Consider the following 21,276-nt stretch of genomic DNA (forward strand, 5'->3'; position numbering starts at 1 on the left):
TAAACGAATATTTTTTTAAACAACCGTAGCATGTGTTGTACAGTATATAAAATTGTTTACATTGTAGTCAAATGTGTGTTTCACTTGTAATGTGAGCAATGACGTATACTTATATGTTCGTTTTTATTAAATTTAAGTCACTTGTGTTATTCAGTACACCGTAAATTGGTGGCATACAACCACAGAGGCAAATAAGTCATCTATACATTGTACACTGACTCGTTACACATCATTTCGAGAAATATTGTACAAAAGTTCAACGAAAGATGTGACTAATTAATTTAATAACTAAGTCGGACTCAGATATAAGGTGAGTTTATGTTTATGCTACAGGCTTTGTGCACATTTGTGTATCAGTCAATAAATAAAAATCCTCGTACTATAGATAATTAGCAGATTGAAAGGAAATCAGCTAATCAGCACTACCAAGCATAAAGAAAGTTCATTTCTTGGGTAATTTGGTCACATTTTTTCCTCTCCTTACTGTCTTACACCACCCCAATATATTCATGATATTTGATTATTGAAATCAGGTAATAGCAAATTTTTTAAAGTCTGCATACTGTGAGGTGTCAGTTGAGCATTTAGCGTACTCCTGAGATGCTACAAAATCTATCCCTAGTGACCTTCAGCGATAGATAACTCCCCATAACATCATGTGACTGAAAAGAGAATAAATTCGCACAATGGAAAATGACTTGTCTCATTAAATTACCAGGGCTGACCTAGCTAAGCATGAAGTATGGGTACTGCACTTCACATAGAGACATTGATAATGGGATCGATCAAACTATGAAAAGAAACCAAGGGTCACTATAACAGTCTGATTTATTGCTAAAAGGCGTCAGAAATGTTTTATCCACTGAATCAAAAACACAAATAATTATCAAGAGAACTCTTACAAATATGCACGATAGACTCCTTCACTTAAAACCTTGAATTTTTATGCACGATAGACTTGGCACAGATGGTGATGCATCATTGAAACGATGTGAAATTGTGTTCAAGAATATGTCTAGTGGTTGTGGAATAAGCGAACTAAAGAAAAGACCTGGAAAAGGCGAGCTAAAGAAAAGTCCTGGAAAAGTATGAGCAAACACCGATACTCTCGTGTAAGTGCAAAGTGAGTGTAGCTAGTTTACCGCAAAAATGAGAAGAGCAGAACACGACCTTGGTCGAAGAAAAAATGACTCTGGACTCATCTTGTCATGATAAATGAAAATAAGGCCCATGCTTACCAATCTAGTGATATATAAAAACAGAGGATTGCTGCAGTAATGGATAAGAACTCTGAATTTAGCCCTGGCATCTGCTCTAAGATAGCAACATCTCGCTCTGAAGCTGTAAGGTGAAGCGTGCTGTACTCCATGACACCTCTGGTACAAATTCTCTCTGTGACACCCCTGGAACAAGACCCCTCTACAACGCGTCTCGAGCAAGAGCTTTCGTACTCTCCTCTACAAAATTTAGCTGGTTGTGCCAGCACGGGAATTTCGCCAGACAGTTGCAGCAGACCTTGTGAGTCTCGATCAGTGATAATTTAATACACATGACATCAAATATCCTACCCTTCCTGATTCTGCCGTGTTTATCAGTAAGTACATTCCTAACTTGGAGCAGGATAGAAGGCAGAAAATCTCCTCCACTATGTCACAGATTTCTAGTTTTGGTCAGTGTGGAGGCATGCATGTAAATATATGATTAACTCTCGCCTGCAACCAAAATAATTGATGGAGACAATCGGGGATCTCCTTACTAAATTTTAAACAAATATTCCAGCCAGCCTCCTTCAGGTCTAAGGACTGGGTCCCTTGCTAGCAGCATCGTGTTCTCTTCTGTGCTTCAGGTATTATCTTTGCTAAAAGGCATTCTTTGCACTTCACGCACAATGAAACTTTATGACAGGCTGGGCTACCCTCACGTGCCACTCCTGCTTCATTGGGTCGGGAGAGCGCTCTTCTCAACGTGTACCTGGCCAAGCGTTCGCTTTCAGCAAATACATTTTTACGACCAGTGCGGGTCGCCTCTTGTCTGTTATCTTTTGCCAGCCATCTAAAAGCCCCAGGCTCCAGCACGTTGCAAGAAACTCACCATACCAACAGGAAAAGAGAAAGAGATAATTAGAATTGCAGTCGTTGGCGTTAGTAATATGATTTGATTTACTACTCGGATTTGCATGTGGGATTATTAATCAGGTTACGTGACACTTTTGCAAAAGTAATGCGTAGTGTCATTATCTTTGTTTCACAGAAAATGCGAGATGTGTTCTACTTTTACCCATGAAGTCCCAGCAATGTTTGTCAGTACTAAAATTCCTCTTACAATTTTCTTAATCTGCGGCTATGAATCAACAAAATAACTTTATTGTGATTTGTCTCCAACTTTACATGAAGGGAAGGGAGTAAACCTAACCATTTCTTCAAACAAACGGTGCTAACTCTGTTGAATTAACAAACAATATTGTGTCTCTCTGGGGCTAACGGATGAGAAGTCAAAGCTGTAAATTACCTCAGTATTTACGAAAATTAGTGCACAGTTTCATTCCAGAAGAGACATTACAGTTTACGTCATGAATGTTTGGAGTCAGAACATCAAGGCAAAAAATTAAATCTGTTACCAACCGAATGATGATATCAATGATGGTGATAATGATGGTGATGGTAATATAGATGGGTTTCGCAACACTTATATATGATCATGTCTCTTACTCACCCTCCCCCCCCCCCCCATGCCCCCTTCCCCAGCACCCCCCAGGACAGAATCTGTGTACCTGATCTGTCTGGGCCGGCCGTTGTGGTCGAGCGGTTCTAGGCGCTTCAGTCTGGAACCACGCGGCTGCTATGGTCGCAGGTTCGAATCCTGCCTTGGGCATGGATGTGTGTGATGTCCTTAGGTTAGTTAGGTTTAAGAAGTTCTAAGTCTAGGGGACTGATGACCTCAGATGTTAAGTCCCATAGTTCTTAGAGCCATTTGAACCATTTTTAACACGGGACATAAAGCGCAGGCGCAGAAGGGCTGAGTGAATCATCACACGCTTGTTTGGCAGGCGAGCGTGTGTGACAAAAATATTAAATTAAAATGAAAAAAATTCGTCTGAATCACAGTTTCTTTTACTGACAGCTACCCGTTTGGAACAGCAAAAAGAGGCGACAAAAATCACAAAAGTGGTACATGATAAACAATATATCAATGCTAGCATAAAAAATACCGAAACATCAATTAGCCTACACGTATGAGTTAGTCCACAGTTGTACGAATGACATAAAACTAATGTAAAAATGTAACAGACGAAGTGGGAAAGATGTCACATGACATGAGCACAGTTATTCCAGTTGATTTCAAACGTTCTGGGTCCACGGTTTCTTTGACCTGATCACAAACACCCGCGGCTACTTTCGCAATTGATAACCGACTCGAGATGTGGAATAAAGGAACTTAAGTGTCGGAAAAATAAATTAGTGTAGCTATTTGTTTATTAACTGTTGACAAAAAACTCAAATGTTTCTGTTGAGTAAAGTAAGGGTAAAGCTTATCCCTCAGTTCACGCAACCTTTTCAAGACGTTCCCTCGTGAAAGAAAGCAAGAGTTACTCTAATAAATTGGAGAAATCTGCCTAGCCCACATTCCAACACACAGTTATTGAAGACATCTCGGCTTAAGTGGCCAACTTTTAATAAAGTTTGCCACTTCGATCGCTGATTGAAGAAGGTCATGAAGGGTGGGCTCCATGCTTTCTGATGGCAGTGCTTCTCGGTGAATAAAACAGTGTGCCCAAATAGAATGAGGAACCTCTTTAGCCCGCATCTCGTGGTCGTGCGGTAGCGTTCTCGCTTCCCACGCCCGGGTTCCCGGGTTCGATTCCCGGCGGGGTCAGGGATTTTCTCTGCCTCGTGATGGCTGGGTGTTGTGTGCTGTCCTTAGGTTAGTTCGGTTTAATTAGTTCTAAGTTCTAGGGCCCTGATGACCATAGATGTTAGGTCCCATAGTGCTCAGAGCCATTTTTTTTAACCTCTTTATGGCTCATAGCTTGTAACTGGCATAACAGCCGGCCATACTACGGCCTAAATCTGTATACACGCCTACACAGTTTTCTAAATTAATTTTGTTTTCCTCCATAGGAAAGTAGCACTTCAAAGAGCTGTGTTGCTTTTGTTGCAAGACTTCTCTTCCTGCAGAGACGAAAATCTTAAAGAGATTTGTTGCCATTTATAAACCAACGTAACAAGCTAGATGAGCACCATTGTGGTTGTATGTAGCTTCATTGAACCGAATAGCAAAATCACTATTATTACCTTTCAGTTTTTCAACCGACTGATCATTAATGTCGTCAGCCATATCTAGTATTCGACGACTAATGGCACTGTCTGACAAAGGCATACTTGCCATTTCCTAGCCAGCTGTTTACGTATCATAAAAGATACCGCGTCCGCAGCAGCTGATAAAATATCTTCCGCCATGATCTTTGCTATACCATAGGCAATTTTGAAAGGTTAAAGACGTGCCTTTGTCAGAATCGTGGCTTGTTCAGCGAAAGATTTTTTTTCTGTTCTGCTGTATGTTTCAACTTGTGGGAAAGGTATTCTCGTGGTTTGTTTACCAAGCCACCGTCATTTGACTCAAATGTCGTTTCATTACATTAGGACACATGCTTTCCGTAGCTACGACTTTGAAACAGTTGACACACTGTAGTCATTTTGCGGTTACAACAGTAGTACACGTAAAATCAAAATTCAGGTGTCGCCATATTTGCTGCATTTAGAATTGCGTAACAAATTTCAGTTGGAAAATTGTGTAATTACGCTTAAAAATTTGTCTATACTAGCAGAGAAATACAAATCACTGAAGACAAACTAAAATCAAAAACGTTTTGCATCTGCACGCTAGATATCACTACTCGTGCATTTTTCCTTTACTCGGGCAGCAAATAAACCAAATTAGTATTTCTATGAAAGCCCTGTGACGCCCCTACTGTAAGGCCGCGACTCCCACTCGGACCTGCGACACTCGGTTTCAAAACCGCTGGGTTATTGCAATGATACAGCGCAAAGGAAATTCTTCTGCCATAAAATATAAGTGTATAACAAAATAAAAAATCGATTTTTTAAATTAACAGTTAAAAACCTGTTAACCCAAAACATGTGAGTATATATGTGTTACAAAGTATAAGATAAAACACACATGCAGACACAACCTACAGTAAATAGTCCACCATACATGGTACATTTTCCGTCTTGTTCATACACTTTGTAAAACAAAGGCAAATTAACAAACACATCTGGTTGAGTCGAATCCTTCTTCTGTTTAAACAACTTTAAGAACTTTCCTTCATTTAATAAACAAAAGTGAAAAATGAAAATAGTGAGGCCTTTTAATATAATATGGCAACGGCCTTGCCGCAGTGGATACACCGGTTCCCGTGAGATCACCGAAGTTAAGCGCTGTCGGGCGTGTTGGGCACATGGATGGGTGACCATCCAGCCGCCATGCGCTGTTGCCATTTTTCGGGTTCACTCAGCCTCTTGATGCCAATTGAGGAGCTACTCGAGTGAATAGTAGCGGCTCCGGTCAAAGGAAACCATCATAACGACCGGGAGAGCGGTGTGCTGACCACACGCCCCTCCTATCCGCATCCTCAACTGAGGATGATACGGTGGTCGGATGATCGCGATGGGCCACTTTTGGCCTGAAGACGGAGTGCTTTTTTTGATTTAATATAAGATAAAATGGGGAGAAGGGATTTAGTTACAAAAATAGCTACAGCTTGTAGCATATATTATTATTATTATTGATAACGGTGTTGCACGAGAATAGAGCGAGAAAGCAGAGTGTCCGCTGTAGATGTTGGAAACAGCCTACAGTAAATTGTACATGTGGGATCCTGCCCACTCGTCTCTTGTAGGGTGCCTAGGAAACTGTCTTCGGATAGCTTGACAACATACAAGCAAATCATATTAACGGAGTTCATTACAGTAATTGTATTGACAATACTTAACTTTCATTTCTACAATGACGTGTCACAAGCAACTGGCGACATACGAATAGTCAATGTCCTTTGATATATACAATCTCCATGCAAACCATTAATGTGGATCACAAGTCACGTCTCGTCTTCTAGTCCTCTCTGCTAGTACGGCCCAGGCCGCGCGGCGCGTCGCTTTCATTCTCTTCGTGTAGAGGCCGCTCCTGCCGTGGTAACGTCCATGTCAGCGTGCTATTGGCTGACGTCGTCTCACAGCCCTCTCTGCTGCATCGTCCTTGACCTTCGTGCCGTCGCTTTTCCTTACGCCGGAACAGTGCATCCAACATTTTCCTTCTTGTGTGTACATTCCGCAAAACAGAGCGAAATTTTCAGATATACAGGGTGTTACAAAAAGTTACGGCCAAACTTTCAGGAAACATTCCTCACACACAAATAAAGAAGAGATGTTAAGTGGACATGTGTCCGGAAACGCTTAATTTCCATGTTAGAGCTCATTTTAGTTTCGTCAGTATGTACTGTACTTCCTCGATTCACCGCCAGTTGGCCCAATTGAAGGAAGGTAATGTTGACTTCGGTGCTTGTGTTGACACGCGACTCATTGCTCTACAGTACTAGCATCAAGCACATCAGTACGTAGCATCAACAGGTTAGTGTTCATCACGAACGTGGTTTTGCAGTTAGTGCAATGATTACAAATGCGGAGTTGGCAGATGCCCATTTGATGTATGGATTAGCACGGGGCAATAGCCGTGGCGTGGTACGTTTGTATCGAGACAGATTTCCAGAACGAAGGTGTCCCGACAGGAAGACGTTCGAAGCAACTGATCGGCGTCTTAGGGAGCACGGAACATTCCAGCCTATGACTCGCGACTGGGGAAGACCTAGAACGACGAGGACACCTGCAATGGACGAAGTAATTCTTCGTGCAGTTGACGATAACCCTAATGTCAGCGTCAGAGAAGCTGCTGCTGTACAAGGTAACGTTGACCACGTCACTGTATGGAGGGAGAACCAGTTGTTTCTGTACCATGTACAGCGTGTGCAGGCACTATCAGCAGCTGATTGGCCTCCACGGGTACACTTCTGCGAATGGTTCATCCAACAATGTGTCAATCCTCATTTCAGTGCAAATGTTCTCTTTACGGATGAGGCTTCATTCCAACGTGATCAAATTGTAAATTTTCACAATCAACATGTGTGGGCTGACGAGAATCCGCATGCCATTGTGCAATCACGTCATCAACACAGATTTTCTGTGAACGTTTGTGCAGGCATTGTTGGTGATGTCTTGATTGGGCCCCATGTTCTTCCACCTACGTTCAATGGAGCACCTTATCATGATTTCATACAGGATACTCTACCTGTGCTGCTAGAACATGTGCCTTTACAAGTACGACACAGCATGCGGTTCATGCACGATGGAGCTCCTGCACATTTCAGTCGAAGTGTTCGTACGCTTCTCAACAACAGATTCGGTGACCGATGGATTGGTAGAGGCGGACCAATTCCATGGCCTCCACGCTCTCCTGACCTCAACCCTCTTGACTTTCATTTATGTGGGCATTTGAAAGTTCTTGTCTACGCAACGCCGGTACCAAATATAGAGACTCTTCGTGCTCGTATTGTGGACGGCTGTGATACAATACGCCATTCTCCAGGGCTGCATCAGCGCATCAGGGATTCCATGCGACGGAGGGTGGATGCATGTATCCTCGCTAACGGAGGACATTTTGAACATTTCCTGTAACAAAGTGTTTGAAGTCACGCTGGTACGTTCTGTTGCTGTGTGCTTCCATTCCATGATTCATGTGATTTGAAGAGAAGTAATAAAATGAGCTCTAACATGGAAAGTAAGCGTTTCCGGACACATGTCCACATAACATATTTTCATTCTTTGTGTGTGAGGAACGTTTCCTGAAAGTTTGGGCGTACCTTTTTGTAACACCCTTTATTTAGTAGCATCGGGTTCCCCTTTTGTTAAAACAACTTTAAGACGGTACCTTCATTTAATGAATAAAAAATTTAAAAAATACTGCGGACTCTTACTGTAAGACAAAATTTCGACCATGACTTCGGTTATAAAAGCAACTATAGCTTTTAGCAAACGATATTACTCATTTTAGTAAAGGCTTTGCATGATAGTAGGTTGAGGGAAATATAGTGGCCGCTAGGTGGTGGTGGTGGTTAGTGTTTAACGTCCCGTCGACAACGAGGTCATTAGAGACGGAGCGCAGGCTCGGGTTAGGGAAGGATTGGGAACGAAATCGGCCGTGCCCTTTCAAAGGAACCATCCCGGCATTTGCCTGAAACGATTTAGGGAAAATGGCTCTGAGCACTATGGGACTCAACTGCTGAGGTTATTAGTCCCCTAGAACTTAGAACTAGTTAAACCTAACTAACCTAAGGACATCACAAACATCCATGCCCGAGGCAGGATTCGAACCTGTGACCGTAGCGGTCTTGCGGTTCCAGACTGCAGCGCCTTTAACCGCACGGCCACTTCGACCGGCCGATTTAGGGAAATCACGGAAAACCTAAATCAGGATGGCCGGAGACGGGATTGAACCGTCGTCCTTCCGAATGCGAGTCCAGTGTGCTAACCACTGCGCCACCTCGCTCGGTCCTGGCCGCTAGGGTGCGCCACCTATCACAGCAGGTTGCGTGACGAGTGAGGTCTACTAGCAGTGTTTATGCATGTCGTAGGCTGCAGTCCACGGCGGCCACCATAATTTACCGCCAGATAACGGGACTAAAACATCCAAGTTACCGGAACTGATGTTAGGCGTTGTACATTTACTGGAGAACGTCATCGTGAATATTAAAGTAAGCAATGTGCGTAAATTCATTCTGTTAATTAAGAATCTTGTCTGCCACTCTATCTCCCCACAGAGCTATCAAATCTGTACACACAGAAAACTGCAACCAGTCACTTTTTTGAGTAGTTATTTATTATTCCATGAACCGGTTTTCGAATCTTTTCAGGTTCATCTTCAGCTTGTTTGCCGGAAGTTACATATCTATTTCTAGCATAATACTAGCTGCTGGCTCTGTGACAAGAAGATGGAACATGCTTTAATGTATCGCCATGAGCAATGTTTATCTGTCGATATAGACACAAAATTTAGTTTCGTACAAAACAAAACCCCCCACGAACCACGGCCTTGCCGTTGCTGGCGAGGCTTGCGTGCCTCACCGATATAGCGAGCCGTACCGAAGGTGCGACCACAACAGAGGGGCATCTGTCGAGAGCCCAGACAAACGTGTGGTTCCTGAAGAGGTGCAGCAGCCTTTAAAGTAGTTGCAGGGGCAACGGTCTGGGTGATTCACTGATCTGGCCTTGTAACATCAACCAAAACGGCCTTGCTGTTCTCGTACTGCGAACGGCTGAAAGCAAGGTTAAATGATGATGGCGTCCTCTTGGGTAAAATATTCCGGAGGTAAAATAGTCCCCCATTGGGATCTCCGGGCGGGGACTACTCAGGAGGACGTCGTTATCAGGAGAAACAAAACTGGCGTTCTACGGATCGGAGCGTGGAATGTCAGATCCCTTAACCGGGCGGGTAGGTTAGAAAATTTAAAAAGGAAAATGGATAGGTTAAAGTTAGATATAGTGGGAATTAGCGAAGTTCGGTGGCAGGAGGAACAAAATATCTGGTCAGGTGAATACAGGGTTATAAATGCAAAATAACAGTAATGCGAGAGTAGGTTTAATAATGAATTATAAAAAATACAGGAATGCGGATAAGCTACTACGAACAGCATAGTGAACGCATTATTGTAGCCAAGATAGACATGAAGCCCACGCCTACGACAATAGTACAAGTTTATATGCCAACTAACTCCACAGATGATGAAGAGATTGAAGAAGTGTATGTTTCCGATAAGGGAAATTATTCAGATAGTTAAGAGAGACAGAAATTTAATAGTCATAGGGAACTGGAATTCGACTGTAGGGAAAGGAACAGAAGGAAAAGTAGTAGGTGAATATGGAATGCGACTAAGGAATGAGAAAGGAAGCCGCCTGGTAGAATTTTCACAGAGAATAACTTAATCATAGCTAACACTTGGTTTTAAAATCATGAAAGAAGGTTGTATACGTGGAAGAAGTCTGGAGACACTCTGAGGTTTCAGATTGATTACATAATGGTTAGAAAGAGATTTAGGAAACAGATTTTAAATTCCCAGGGGCAGATGTGGACTCTGACCACAATTTGTTGGTTACGAACTCTTGATTAACACTGAAGAAACTTCAAAAAGGTAGGAATTTAAGATGGGACCTGGATAAACTGAAAGAACCAGAGGTTATAGACAGTTTCAGAGAGAGCATTAGGGAACGGTTGACAAGAACAGGGGAAAGAAATACAGTATAAGAAGAATGGGTAGCTTTGAGAGATGAAATAGCGAAGGAAGCAGGGGATCAAGTAGGTAAAAAGACGAGGGCTAGTAGAAATCCTTGGGTAACAGAAGGTATATTGAGTTTAACCGATGAAAGAAGAAAATATAAAAATGCAGTAGATGGTGCAGACGAAAAGAAACACAAATGTCTCAAAAATGAGATGGAAAAGAAGTGCAAAATGGCCAAGCAGGGATGGCTAGAGGACAGATGTAAGGATGTAGATCCATATATCCCTAGAGATAAGCCGGCGGCAGTGGCCGAGCGGTTCTAGGACTCTCAGTCCGGAACCGCGCGACTGCTACGGTCGCAGGTTCGAATCCTGCCTCGGGCATGGATGTGTGTGATGTCCTTAGGTTAGTTAGGTTTAAGTAGTTCTAAGTTCTAGGGGACTGATGACCATAGAAGTTAAGTCCCATAGTGCTCAGAGCCATTTCAACCATTTTGAACCTAGGGGTAAGATAGATACTGCCTACAGGAAACTGAAAGATACCTTTGGAGAAAAGAGAACCACCTGTACGAATATCAAGGTCTCAAATGGAAAACCAATCCTAAGCAAGTAAGGGAAAACAGAAAGATGGAAGGAGTATATAGAGGGTCTATACAAGGGCGACATACTTGAGGGCAATATTATGGAAATGGAAGAGGACGTAGATGAATATGAAGTGGGAGATATGATACTGCGTGAAGAATTTGACAGATCAGTAAAAGTCCTAAGTCGAAACAAGGCCCCGGGAGTAGACAACATTCCTGATAGACTTGGGAGAGCCAGCCAAGACTAAACTCTTCCGTCTGGTGAGCAAGACGTATGAGACAGGCGAAATATCTTCGGACTTAGGGAAGAGTATAGTATGTAATTCAAAGCCCAAAGAAAGCAGGTGATGACAGGTGTGAAATTTCCGATCTATCAATTTAATAAGTCATGGTTGCAAAATACTAACGGCGAATTCTTTACAAACGAATGGAAAAACTGAATGAGATTCTCACTCTGCAGCGGAGTGTGCGCTGATACGAAACTTCCTGGCAGATTAAAACTGTGTGCTCGACCGAGACTCGAACTCGGGACCTTTGCCTTTCGCGGGCAAGTGCTCTACCATCTTTTTTTTTACTTTTTTTGCCTTTCGCGGGCAAGTGCTCTACCAACTTTTTTTTAATTTTTTAATTTTTTTTTGTTGTTAAGAAAATGACTGTGTTAGAAATTAAAAAAACTGACGAGTGGGAGTCGATCCAGCGACCCGGTGATTACGGGACTTGAACGCTAACCACTTTTTTTTTTTTTTTTACAAACACTAAATGAAATGCATCCTCTGCCAAAAAGAAGGAAAACAAAAGATTTTAAAACAAATCACAAATTGAAAGGAACAGGGATGTTGTTTTTATTTATTTATTTATTTATTTTCAAGAAGGATCACTCTGTTAAAAGGAACATATAGACCATTTCATCGTATAGTATGTGCATTACATAGTGAGTGGTGAGAGAAGCGTGAGGTTCATCATCAGCTGTCAAATGTGCACACCGACTGCACCCGGCACATTCCAACTGCGTGGGGGGTCAAGGAAGACTGCCTGAAGATAATTGGCAAAGGTTTTCCGATAGTGGGACCATCTATGAACCTCACTGTGGGCTTGCTGCAAGAAATACCAAAAGTCAAGTTGCGACGTGGCAGTATCCCCATAGAGGTACGCGATCGTCCAACCTTTGATCCAGATGATCGACTGTGATTTAGTCGCCGGAAAGTAGTCACTCTCCGGATGTAAGAAGGAAGCAGGTGTAATATGTTGCGGGGTCACACGGAGGTAGCAAGCCACCATCTGTCTTCCTAGGAGCCAGACGTCCTCCACCGCGATACAAGTTAAGCGGTGATGGTCGTCATCCACTTGGTGACATTTCGGGCAGAGTGGAGTGTCCACTAGTCCAATTGCATGGAGCCGTTGGTGGGTGTTGAACTTGCCACAGGCGACAGAGAACCACAGTGCCCGAACGAAGGTAGGAAAGAATTTTTGGTGCACATGTCTCCAAATCTTCGGCCAATGCAACCTGGGGTGTTTCAGTTCAATTACATTACAACTTATCCGTCGTAGCAGCCAAACATAAAAATCCTTCGCGCATGGCGGTCTCGTGCGCGGAAGCTCGTCTCTGATATAACTAAGTTCCACGATAAATGTTGAGACATGCGCAAAATGTGGCGTAATGTTGCCCACCGCTACCGGATGTGTGAGGGACGCTGGAACCAGGAGATCCAGTAGGCGGGATGTAAGGGAATCACGCCCGCTACGCCATTGCTTATACATTGTGGCTAGAAGGAGCGCCGTCGCACGGCAGTGAACATTCGTAAGTCCGAGTCCCCCCTTGTCCGTAGGGAGAGTGAGCGTTTCGTATCGCACCTTGAGGGGCGATCCAATCATCACGAAATAGCCTAGTGCTGATTGAAGTCGACGTCCGAGCGTGAGTGGTAGGGGCAGGATCTGCGAAATATGCACCATTCGAGAAACCACATAAGTGTTCAGGTACTCGACTCGGTGCAAAGGATCAAGGCGCCGTAGGAGATGTTGTCGGACCATGGTACGTGTTGTCTGTAACATACGTCGGTAGTTAACTGCTGCAGTATGTTTTACAGATGAGGTAAAGTCTATGCCGAGATAGCGGAATCGTGGCACGTAAGGAAACGGACTGATTTCTTCCGGCGTAAGGCCCCTTCCCACCGGCATTGCCGCCGATTTGTTCATGTTCACTGCACTACCCGCCGTCACACTGTGGTCCAACAACAGTTCAAGGACCGTCGTCACCTCTTCCTCAGAACGAACGAGCAGCAGGAGGTCGTCCGCATAGGCACGACATTTGAAGGTGTAGCCCCGTAGTTCCACCCCAGAAAGAGAATTGGTGAGCCTCCCAATTAATGGTTCCAACGCTATCGCGAACAGCAGCATCGAAAAAGGGCAGCCCTGGCGAATGGATCGTCGAATTTGAATGGGCCCTGCTATACGCCCATTAACCTGTACCAAGGATTGTGCGCCCCCGTAAATCCTTCTAATGAGACCAGTAAAACGGTCTGGAAAACCCATTTGTTCCAGTACAGCATACAGATAGTTGTGGCGCACCTTATCAAAAGCACTGTCAAAATCAACCGCCACCATCGCCGCTTTAAGCCGGCACTCCTCCGCCAGCGCTATCACATCACGGCATTCGCCAGTAGCTGTTTGCACATTCACCGATCCACCCGGTGTCGTCTGTTCCGGAGAGAGAACGCTACGAATTAACATACGACATCGGGACGCTAGCAACCGTGCAAAGATCTTATAGTCGGCATTAAGCAGGGTGATGGGGCGATAATGTGTGACCGTAATTCCTGGCTTCGGTTTATGTACTGGCACCAGGAGGCCTTCCATAAAAGCCGGTGGAATAGGCGCATCGGAATTTAACATATCATTGTACATTTCCGTCCATCGCGGTGCCATTTCGTTGCGAAATTCGCGATAGAATTCAGCAGGAAGCCCATCAATGCCTGGGGACCGATTCAACGCACCTTGTGCGATCGCATCATGTACTTCCTCACAGCGAATGGCTTCCAGTAAGGTTCCCGCGGCTTCCACCGTCAGTGTACGGGAGACGGACGTGGCTATACGGTCGAGGTCATCGAAAGAGGCTGCTTCTTCCCGATAGACGTGTTGGTAATGGTCGACGAATGCAGAGACAATGTCCGCTTGACGCGTCACTCTTCGGTCTTCGCGGGTGATTAACTCCCGTACCAAAACGCGTCGTCGGTGCTTTCGTTCATTCACGACGTGGTGCATGGAAGGAATCTCGTGCCTTACCGTATCGTGACATCTGGCGCGCACCATGGTTCCCTGAAGATGTTTCCGAGCTAAAGCCACTAGTTTAGCTTTTATCCTTTTGCGTTCGATCCAGATGTCCTGTCCCGGCGGGCCATCATCCAGGTCGCGCAGTGCTGCAAAATAAAAGTCGGTGGTACGGCGGCGCCATTCTGCCATTTCCCTGCTATATGAGATGAACGTACGGCGAAGTGCCGGTTTAGCACAAGTCAGCCACCAATCAAGTTTCGTCGCATACCTTTCAACCCTTCGCTCGCACATCGTCTATGTCTCAAGGATCCGTTGACGGCATTCAGGATCATGGAGATGTTGAATGTTTAGTTTCCACGGGGCCTTACTGTTCCACACCTCTCTACGGGGAAGAAGCACCGTACAGATGTAAGCGCTGTGATCGGAAAATGCCAATGGCCAGCGTTCCGCGTCCTGGACATCATTTGCATGAGCCCGTGAGATATAAATGCGATCTAATCTGCTCGCCGAATGACTTGTCACATAGGTGTATCCCGGTGCAGCTCCATGTCGTAATTCCCACGTGTCACTAAGTACAAGGTCGTTGAGAACGATTCGCAACTCCTGGCTGATGTTTGCTTGCGGCCATTGGTCTTTCTGGCTGAGAACACAGTTGAAATCTCCACCAATTATTACACATTCAGAACGTCCATGGAATAGTGGACCAATGTCTTCTGCATAAAATCGCGCCCTTTCCCGCCGCCGATTGTTTCCCGACGGTGCATAAAGATTGATGATGCGTGTCCCAAACGTCGTGAAAGCCATTCCCCTGGCCGACGGAAGATAACACACGTTTTCCACTGGGAAGCCATCTCGCACGTAAACTGCCACCCCACTCCCATTGTGATCTCCATGTGACGAATAGGATTGGTAGCCTGCGATGTATGGGAGTGCAGCTATGTGGACTTCCTGCAGCAAAGCAATATCCACATCAGATGCCCAAACCGTTTCCTTCAATAGGTGTATTTTGGCCGGTGAACGCACATCATTGATATTTAATGTCGCAATACGGTTCGCATGGCGTTGAATCCCACTCTGTCGAGGCGCAAAAACATCTCCCTGCACCGGCGCCGGGGGTTAGAAGACGTTCTCTCGCCCCTCTCCCTTCACCTTCAGCAATTATTAGTCCGTCTTCGTGAGTGCCAGCTGTCTCTGTATGACGTCCGGCGCCTCCTCAATATCCTCATACCACATCTTTTCAGGCTGTGATATATTCGTGTCCATAGCCACAGCATCTGCGTCTGGAGAGCCAACTGGCTGTGATTTCTCTTCAGCATCACCACGTACCGGTACCGTCAATGTGACAGACCGCTGTGGGTCGGATCGAACAGTTCCCAGTGCCTCATCCTGTTTCGTAGAGGCTGTTGTGTCGTCTTGGTCCACAGGCACATCGTCGTCGGGGCAAGGGGAGTCATCCCGAGGAGATGTCGTGCGACGCCGCCGTTTCCTCCTTTTCGGGGAACGCTGTTTGCGTGATCTTCCGTCCGTGTCCTCAGATTGCAGGGAATCACGGCTGCCCGAAAAAAAAGCATCCGTAGGAACTGGAAGTGTTCCGAGTCCCATCGTTGAACTTGGCGGGAGTTCGGTCGAAACTAATGACGTCGTCTCAGAGTGCGTTTCAGACGGAACAGCATCCGTAGTGGCTGGAACTGCTTCTTGTACTATCGGTGTGCTTGGTGGGAGTTCGGTCTCATCTGATGTTGTCGCCGTAGATTGTATGCTCGACGGAGCAGCATGCTCTGTCATCCCGACGTCTGCGACAAGGTTTCGGAGAGTGCCATCTTGATCTTCCACCGGGGCTGTGTCCTTTCGGTCATCAGCGGACGCAGTGAGGGCTTTGGCATAGGTGATCGGTAGTACTGTCATCGCCGGCGACGGCTCCCGCACATCTGAAGGCAGTTGCGTAATCCGCCGTTGCATACAGTTCGACCTGAGGTGTCCCTCCTGGCCACATCCAGAACATGTACGTGGTTGACCATCGTAAATCACCACCGCCCGACAACCACCAATTGTCAGATAGGACGGTACATGCTTCTGAAGATCAATAGTGATCTGCCGCACTCCGTTAAGAACGGGGTAAGTGGCGAATTGTGTCCAGCGTTCTGCTGTGTGACCATGTACTGTGCCATATGGCTTAAAAGCCTCGATAACTTCGTCAGCCGGGAGCTCAAATGGCAGCTCAAAAACACGTATTGTCCGTATACCCAGACCAGCATGTTCTACAGTTACCGTGCCGACATTCCCGTCACTATGGCAAAATCGGAGACCTGCTGTTGTCGCCTGTAGAATTCTCTCACACGCCGCGTCATTTACCATCTTAACATACACCGTGGGACTAACGATGGATAGGTGAATTCCGATAATATCGTTTGGCGGTATCTTGACGTCCTCTCGAATGAATCGTTCCACTGCTAAAGCCTTTGGTCGTTCGTAGTCTTTGCAGAAATTGAATCGTAATGTAGTTTTTCTGTACTTGTTCGCCATGATCGTTGTTACTAGCCCGCGTGCAGACTAAGTCCACAAATAAACAAACACTCGCACACGCCGCACAGGCGGAAGTATCGGACCTCCGCTTCGCACGGCTGCTAGCGCCGAACTGTGACCATCTGAGCTACCGAAGCACGACGCAGTACTGACCCTACGGCATATCTTAGAAGATAGATTAAGGAAAGGCAGGCCTACGTTCCTAGCATTCGTAGACTTAGCAAAAGCTTTTGACAATGTTGACTGGAATACTCTCGTTCAAGTTCTGAAGGTAGCAGGCTATTTACAATTTGTACAGGAACCTGGTGGTAGTTATAAGACGCGAGGGGCATGAAAAAAAAAATGATTGGGAAGGGAGTGAGACAGGGTTTCAGCCTATCTCGGATGTTATTCAATCCGTATATTGAGGAAGCAGTAAAGGAAACAAAAGAAACATTTGGAGTAGGAATTAAAATCCATAGAGAAAAAATAAAAATTTTGAGGTTTGCCGACGACATTGTAATTCTGTCAGAGACAGCAAAGGACCTGGAAGAGCAGCTGAAGGGAATTGACAGTGTCTTGAAAGGAGGTTGTAATAGGAACATCAGAAAAAGCAAAACGAGGGTAATGAAATGTAGTCGAATTAAATCAGGTGATGGTGAGAGAATTATATTAGGAAATGGGACACTTAAAGTAGTAAATGAGTTTTGCTATTTGGGGAGCAAAATAACTGAACAAGTAGAATATCTCGGGAACGGATAAGGATATTAAGAGCATCTTCAAGGCTACTAGAGTTCGGGATCTTAGGAACACAGCGTAAAAATTACAGACATGCGATAAACATAGCCGTCTCGGAATCCGCGGCTGGGTTTTGTTACCCAAAAACAAATTTTTGGCGTGTTTCTCGATAAAGGGTGAAGATTTTTGAATCCGGGGAGATAGCTCTTCTGGATAAATGCCGAGAGAATATATTAATAAAATTTGAGCAATTTGCTGCAATTATTTATTATTTGGATTTAGCCTCCTACCAGACCTTACTTCTAGAAGTAGGGTAATTCTGAACCTCTGTATCTAGGAAATGAATAAAGATATAAAAATAACTTTCAAGGTTGTTCGACATCGTGATATTAGGAGTATATCGCGAAAATTTCAGCAGATTGCTGAGCATAGACGTCGTGGAATCCTCAGCTGGGGTTTGGTCCGCTGGTGACGGCGAAAATATTTTATAAATCCGCTTTTTGTGGGTTTTCCCGAGAAACCGCCCATGAACTACTGGTGCCCCCATAAGTCCCATCAAGCCCACCGTAGTACACATCAGATGCAAAAAGAACCAACGGATTTGCTCCATTTTCCTATCTACTACTACTACTACTACTACGTGATCAGGCCCAGTGGACCGCACACATCTAGAAGTTTCCTCCTCCACTGTATTCTGTCCATTGCTGCTATCCGCCATCCGTTCACATCTATTGACACTTGGTTTAAATCTTCATGGAGTCCATCCCTCAAACGTTTCTTGGGTCTCCCTGGCCGTCTCTTTCCTGTAGGTGTGAAATCCAGGAGCTTCCGAGGCCATCTGTGATCCTCCATCCGGGCCACATGGCCGGCCCACTGCATTCGTTTGGCTTTGACAGTTCCTGCTATGGTGGGCTGCTGGTATAGTTCCTCAAGCTCTTGGTTGTATCTGATCCTCCATTCCCCTGTATCTGCATCCAGAACCGGACCGAAGATCTTCCGAAGCACTTTTCTCTCAAAAACGAGGAGCTTATGGAAGTCCTGTTTCCGGATACTCCATGTCTCACAGCCATATAGAACAACAGGCTGGATCAGGTTTTGTACAGTCGAATCTTGAACTGTCTGGAGAGATATCTGGACCGAAGCAGTTGTGTTAGGCTGTGGTAATATCGGTTTCCTGCTTGTATTCTGGCATTGATCTCTGCTTCACATGACGAGTTCTCAGTGAAAAGTGCCCCTAGGTATTTGAATTCTTGCACTCCATTTGACTAAGCGGAAGAAAATGAGTGTATTCGTACTTTGACTCTGTACTGTAGGATAATGACGATCTTTTGTTAGGCATACAAATGGTCCCTAGCCCAATGGCTATCCAAAACACTCGACCCTACGTTTTTATCACCAATATTTTACGGTATGCGCAGCGTAAAATCCCATTTTCATGTGCTGCGTTTTGGGACCCGTGAGGTAAGCATGCTGTCGCATGCATAGCGATATCTTAAAGATCGTGCAGATAAAATAAGCACATAACAACTCAGACATAGGCGCACGATCAATGTTCCCACGCTATATCCGCGAAAGGGACAGGAAGAAACGGTAACGTACGGTGCAGCAGAAGGCACTCTCTGCCACGCACTTCACAGTGATTCGCAGAGGAAGAAGTGAGGCGTGGGCAGAGAGTGCTGCGCCACGAGACGCACGTGGCCACGAAATCTCGGCTTATCCGCCGCCTGCGCCACACGACAGCAGCAGCTGTTGTTGACAGTCGTAGCATCCTCCTCAATTTAGGATTACTCAAATAAGAAATGGAGCAGCAAAGCCGATTACAGCGGCAGTGCCGGCGCTCGCAAAATTGTGTTGCACAAGTAACCAGGTTTCCTAATTATTTACCTCCCATTGTCGCAATATACGAATCGATTCTGGATTATGGAAAACCCGTAAATGAAGTTTTTGCAGCCTCGGCGCTGATCAGATAAGTCTCTCTCTCTCTCTTTCTCTCCCTCTCTCTTTCTCTTCCTCTCTCTTTCTCTCTCTCGTGTTCAAACATGACACTGGTCTGCTGGAGAGCTACTCTAATTTACCCCTTTGTCGGCCTTCCTCTTCATTTCCGCACATTATATAGCACGCCCCACATCAATCGCATTCTGCTACATGTGCTTGAACAGCTTTCCGCTACTGCGTTAATCGCGATGTTATGTCTCAAAATTTGCCCGAAGAGACTAACTCCTCTTGTTTAGATGTTTGTTACAGAGATATTTTTGAGTAACTCTTCATTGGTGACTCTGTCCGCTTCTGTAGTTGACTAGTCAGCGCAGCTGACACGATTCGAGGGCCCCAGTTCGATTTTCGGTCCCGTCATGGCTTTTTCGTTGGCGAGAGGACCGGAAAATGGCGCATTCTGCCTCGACATTGCCAAGTGTAGAGCTATCTGACCGATTAGAAGTGACACCAGGTCCGGTAACCCGACAACGGCGGGCAGGGCGGTGACGCAATTGGTTGTGGGTGACACGGCGGTTGGTCGGGAACGATTGACCCAGCACTGGTCAGAACTGCGGCACTTTCCTTCTTTTTCATCGGTAACTCTACATCTCTAGCTGATTTTCAACAACCTTCTGCAGTAACTAAGCTCCAGTTCTTTTAGCTGTCTCCTGCCTTGTTTACCTATTATTGATGTTCCACATCCGTGTAGGGTCACAGTACAGTCAGATACTTTCATGACTCGTTTCATTGTTTCCAAACTCATGCTTTTGACGGCGTGTTACGTTCATTCTTTTATTAAATGTAGTTTTGGCCTTCGGTATTCTCCTCTCGGCCGGTTGTTGGGACCGAGCGGTTCTAGACGCTTCAGCCTGGAACTGCACGATCGCTACGGTCGCAGGTTCGAATCCTGCCTCGGGCATGAATGTGTGTGATGTCCTTAGATTAGTTAGGTTTAAGTTGTTGTAACTTCTAGGGGACTGATGACCTCTGATGTTAGATCCCATAGTGCTCAGAGCCATTCGAACCATTTTTTTTATTCTGCTCTCAATCTTTTACTACCTCTTGTGATATTTGTTTCCAAATAGGTAAAGTCTCTTTATAGAAATGTACCTCATCCTCGAAGGAAGTGGCTTTTAAGGTGCTTGTTCGACCAATTTGTTTATCTTTCTGGGATCCCCGCCAGATAGGATTGATAGCAGTTGTAGAGGAGATACAACGAAGGGCGGCACGTTTCGTCACGGGGTCGTTTAGTCAGCACCAGAGCGTTACGGAGATGCTCAACAAACTCCACTGGCAGACGTTACTAGATAGGCGTTGTGCATCAAGGAGAGATTTACTATTGAAATTTCGAGAAAGCACTTTCCGGGAAGAGTCGGACAACATATTACTTTCCCCAGCATACGTCTCTCGTAATGACAATGAGGAGAAAATTCGAGAAATTAGAGCAAATACATAGGTTTACAGACAGTCATTCTTCCCATGTGCCATTCGCGACTGGAACAGGGTTGGAGGCTCAGTTAGTAGTACAAAAAGTACCCTCCGCTACACTCCAATAGGTGGCTTGCGGAGTATGATGTAGATGTAGATGTCTTTAAACTCAAAAATTCCTTTTCGGTACCGCTTCATGTTGTAAAGTAACGGTCACTGAGTACAACCGATGTTTTTATTCAGTTGCAGCTATTGTACAAAATGGCGTGATACCATACAGAGGGAAATTTAACGTTAACTGATTCTGGCCGCGGAAGCCAACGCTCTTACAGTTACATTTTTCTATGCCGTCCAAGTCACCCCTCCTGGTTACCATTCTTAGAAGTTAATTCTCTCCTTCAGTGGCGCATACCGCCACATTTATCTTCATTTTAGTCAAATGGCTCTGAGCACTATGGGA

The sequence above is a fragment of the Schistocerca nitens genome, chromosome 3 (assembly GCF_023898315.1).
Source record: "Schistocerca nitens isolate TAMUIC-IGC-003100 chromosome 3, iqSchNite1.1, whole genome shotgun sequence".
In the NCBI taxonomy this organism is placed as follows: Eukaryota; Metazoa; Arthropoda; class Insecta; order Orthoptera; family Acrididae; genus Schistocerca; species Schistocerca nitens.